The sequence below is a fragment of the Stegastes partitus genome, unplaced genomic scaffold, assembly GCF_000690725.1.
Source record: "Stegastes partitus isolate 25-593 unplaced genomic scaffold, Stegastes_partitus-1.0.2 Scaffold58, whole genome shotgun sequence".
NCBI lineage: Eukaryota > Metazoa > Chordata > Actinopteri > Pomacentridae > Stegastes > Stegastes partitus.
The window spans coordinates 181,669-186,584 of record NW_007577789.1 but is presented as its reverse complement, the minus strand read 5'-3'; the positions used below and the strand labels follow the sequence as shown (position 1 = coordinate 186,584).

Here is a 4,916-nt window from a genome sequence, read left to right as displayed (position 1 = left end):
GTAGTATCGTAGACAACTAAGAGTAGTGGCTGGGTTTCTAAGTAATAAAATTCAACACCTTTGTGAAGCCACAAAGTTCACAGAATGACTTTACATCAAAAGTGCATAAATGAAGTTGAATATGTAATGAACAAAATACTATTCTAATGTAAACTCTCTCAAATGAGTCTTAACCACAATTTTTAGAAAACGTTAGCTGGCTTCGACACACACCTGCAGCCTAATACAGCATACCACCGCCTACACAAGGCAGAAGCACAGTGAAAATGTTCATTACACATCACCATGATTCTGTTGTGAAATGTACTTTATCACAATTTACATTTTATTTAACAGCATGGCGGAGAAGTCACGCATCAAACTCAACAAACTCCAAAAAATAGTCAAAAATACAAACTCATTATTTTTTACTCTGTAAGCTCAGTCAGAGTCGCTTCTGCTGACAATGGTAACTTCTTGTTTGCTTTGTCACCATTTAGCTGGATGTACTTCCTCCATTAACGCAAAATACACACCTGCGCGGTCCCGACGTTTCGCGGTTATTTTTGTCGTCCTTACCTGCGTGTCTCAGGTCTCGCGTGAACTTTATAATCTCGCGGTATCTGAACTCGCAGTACTCTTAAAGTGACAGTGGTGCTTTTCGTGCTAAATGCACGCTAAACATTTATAGTTAACTTTGACCCTTATAGGAACAGTGCAGGGATGAGAAATATCCTTAAAACGTACTTTAAACATTAGAACAAAACGTTTTCTTTAGAATATTTTCAGAACTTGAAGGTTATGTTTATCAGTTTTGTGGTCACCTGGCTTCAAAGTAAATACCTTTACTTTTTTCTGCATATTTTATTTATAAGTTACAGAAATAATAATAATAATAATAATAATAAATAGAAAATATGAAGAAATAGCAATAATAACAATTATAAAAAATAATAAAAAAAATAAAAAACAAAACTTATAGGGATCATATAGCATTAGTCCAGAGATAAAAACACAGATACCTTTACTTTTTTTTTAGTTAAGAATATTTCTCTACTATTTAAAATGGATGTGTTGTTGTAGTGATGTGTCTACTTAAGTAAAAGATCAGATCTACTTACGCCACTGGGGTTTTTGCCTCTTCCCCAATATGAGAAAGGTGGATGGTTTATGGTGTTTGAAGCAAAAAGAGATTCAAATTCTAATTCTAAAAGAAAATCGAACATCAGATCAAAATCCACAAACCTCACTGTGAACAAATAATATTTTGCAGAAGAAACGAACGCTTAAACGCTTTACCCATCAGTGTAATACTGACATATTGTGTTTTCTGCTGGTACACGGTGACACAGCACAGTAGATTGCATGTGTTGGCACCACTTTATCAGCATCAGGGGACTGAATCAGATAGTCAGACAGTCCAGTATCACCGTGGCAGAGCGAGCTCAGCCAGACTCATCTGAAATCTAATACACGCAAAGCTGCGTGCTGCCTCATGCAGACACAAAATGTAATTGTGCAGACTATCTCATTAATTTGTCTCTACCCCTGCCATTACGGCTTATGGATGCAGTGATGGTTTTTGTGCTCATAAAGGCAGAAGTCAGATTTCATCTACAACAGAAAAAAAAAAGAGGAGAAAGGAGTGAGTAGCAACAAGGCTGTCTGTCAGTGTTCGGTGTGAGAGCAGTGCTGAGCCACCAAGGCCTGCAGGTAAAAACACTGAAAATGTACGTGAGTGCAGACAGAAGCTCTGAAAGTCAGCATGTCTTTAATTTGTTAATCTAAAGATATTGTTTCATAAACTGTATTCATGAAACTTCAAGGTGAACTCAGTTATGTAATTCCCAAGGTTTCAGAAATTCTGATGAAAGAACTGATAGAGTAATGGTAAAAGGTAACACCTAATGTACTCAGTACATAATACTATGGATAGCAATAAAACACTGTTTGGTTCCAACTGAATGTGGCTACTGTGGGGGAAAAATAAGACTGTGAGGGAACAAGGGAACAATAAGTGGGCAATTTAGCGTGAAAGAAAAACTATTTAAATAATACTACAAGTATTTATGTCAGTAAATTTTGTGGAAAAAATGGTGTCAACATTCTTTATGACTTCCTCTGTGGTGCTGTCATGGTGGAGAAGGAATTTAGGACCAATCGGACTCATCTAAACTACCTAAAACAAACTAAAAAATTACAGGGCTTCTGTATTAGACTGTATATGTTTTTACTTGATAAATTTCAATTTGACTGTAAAGTTTTGGTGTAACGGCTATGTTGCCTCTTCTGGATCTCCAGGAAACTGATGCCTCAGTCAGGAGGAAGAGAGAGCTGCAGCAGAGACCCTCAGAGGAACAGAACAGAGCAAAACTGAAAGCTAAGATCAGGATAAATCATCACCAGAGTGAAAAATCTAAATGAATATTAAGACATGGGGCAAAAAAATGACAGTGAGAGGAAGCAGCTATGGGTTGAAGTGAAGCGTATGAAGGTTGTGGAGGAAATCTCTCAGTAAACTACTCAGAAAGTGTTTCCGTGGTATTTACATTTGCAAGTGATCTCCGAGACACAAAAAAACCCCAACATCTCTCCTTTGTTATTTAGAAGTCCAGAGGAGGACATCTTTCACACACCTCCCCTGCATAGTTAGGCACAAGTTTGTTGTTTCTTATCTTTGGCACACAGTTTCAGGTCACCCTGAACTATTTCCCAGAAAGATCTGTCCCCTGAAAGCTGAGAGAACTCTGCAGGTAGAAGACAGTTTATATTGTCTCACCAAAAGCTGACTAAATGCATGTTTTAATTGCATTTGCCAGCATGAGATACAGATGATGGTGAATGAAAAAAAGCTGAATTATTAACACCTACTGTGGAGAAATATGGTGTCTCTGTGTCATTGCTGTGATTCGGGTCGATTTGTCCTCTCTGATCACTTTCATCCTATAATGTAACTTTTCTCATTTCTGCTCTCTTCCAGGGAGACAACACTGAATGTTTAAATAAAAATGACAGGAATCGTGTGTTTTAGCTTCGCAGTCACCAGATCTCAGCCCATTTGAACACACATGGAAGATTCTGGACCGACGTGTTGGTCAGCTCTCTTCACCAGCATCCTGAAAACACCAAATGAATGTTTTTAAAAAATGGTGTTCTATTCCTCCAAACACTCACTGAAGTGCTTTATGTTTCTTTTAATTTATTAGCTGTCTGCACTGATAAAGTCAAAGTATCGACTACTACTGATGTAAACAACGGGAGCAACTGTTGCACTGAGCCCAAGAACAATAAACGGCTTTCACAACAGATTTATAAGGAGGATGTAAAAAGTTAATGAAACTTTGTGTTTATCGTTTAGAGAGGCTCTTTTTATATCAGGTAATGATTGCTTTCCCTTCAAAGTGGTAAAAGTATTTTCTGTACACTTATAAGGAGCTCTAGTTTAATTGCAGATTAACACAAATGAGCGTCCACGTATCTCACCTCTTTAAACGCCTGCCTTGATGAGGATTATCCAGATAATAAAGTCGGCTGATATTGATGGCGGAGAATAAAATGAACATATCTGGACAAGCAGCATGCAAATGAACACCACAGTTATCTCACATAGCGTATATGGCTTGTGTGAAATAAATCTAAATATAAGAATAAAACTTGCTTTTAAGGTGAGACACTACAAAGACAAACATGTTTTCTCATACACTGGTCAATTTTGAGAGTTTATGTATATTTTGCTTCCGTAACGTGCACAAAATACACGTTTATTTTACTGCGCTTTTGTCTGTTGCACATTTATGCAAATTACAACACATTTACTGGAAAGGTGCATCATTTGCACATGTCTACATAAAATTACTGTTGTCCAAAAATATTGTGTAGATGTAAATAATCAAATGGAAAAGTTTTACGGTGATATCTATTAAGTGGAATTTTTACCTGTAAACAATGTTTTCCAATAAAGATCTATGGATTTTCATAAAACACATATTTTTTCTCTAAACTATTTTTTCTCCTACTCTGAGCCAGACATTTCCACTGCAGTAAAACTTACATACACTCAGCTGTCGTGTTTTATTCATATTTATATTTTTAAGATTTTTACAGAGAGGCTTGATCAAATATCAGTCACAGTCTGAATTATAGAACATTTTACTCATAACAACATGGTGAAAATTGATTTTTTTTTTCTCTCTCTCTCTTTTCTGGCTCTTAACAGCATTTTAGGATTAATATATAATAATCTAGAAACACTTTTGATCCTAATATGTCAGATTAATAAAAGGAAAAAGAAAAGAAAAAGAGAGAAGAAAAGTGGAGATTGCCTTTTTCAAATGTTAGATTTCTGTTGTGGAGATGTGCTAACTAATACCTCATCTGCAAAATCATACATACAATTTCAGAAAACTTGTTATATATACTTTGTTGTACAAAATGACTCCTAATTGTCCTATTTTAGGTCAACAAGACATAAGAACACAGTGTCTTGTGTTGTGTAACTTCAGTGTCGGGAACATGATACTGAACTCTCACATAGCAGATAAACAGCAACTCCTGTTTAAGCCAATAGATGGCAGCACAGGGTGACGCTGAGAACACTGTGAAGGATTGTCTGAAAGGTCACAACTTCATGTAACACTTTTCTCAGACACATAACATTATTAGGGGGGATTTGTAGGGTCCGAGCACACCAGTGCAAGGACCCTATTGCAATCGTTGTGATTATTATTCTTATCATTATTATTTATTATTATTATGATTATTATTAGGGCTGCAGGGTGGCGCAGTTGGTAGCACTGTTGCCTCGCAGCAAGAAGGTCGCCGGTTCGCGTCCCGGTGGGGTCACCGGAATCTTTCTGCGTGGAGTTTGCATGTTCTCTCCGTGCAGCGTGGGTTCTCTCCAGGTTCTCTGGCTTCCTCCCACAAGGTCCAAAAACATG

At 37.0% G+C, this 4,916-nt stretch overlaps 1 long non-coding RNA gene across 1 annotated transcript in view; it reads left to right on the top strand.

Moving 5' to 3' along the window:
* Positions 1–3,962, top strand: part of LOC103353000 (uncharacterized) — a 10,904-nt gene extending 6,942 nt beyond the window's left edge. Inside the window, exon 2 of the long non-coding RNA XR_519987.1 lies at positions 2,960–3,962. This is a non-coding gene — a long non-coding RNA (uncharacterized LOC103353000). The remainder of the gene's footprint in view (positions 1–2,959) is intronic.
* Positions 3,963–4,916: the final 954 nt, after the last annotated feature.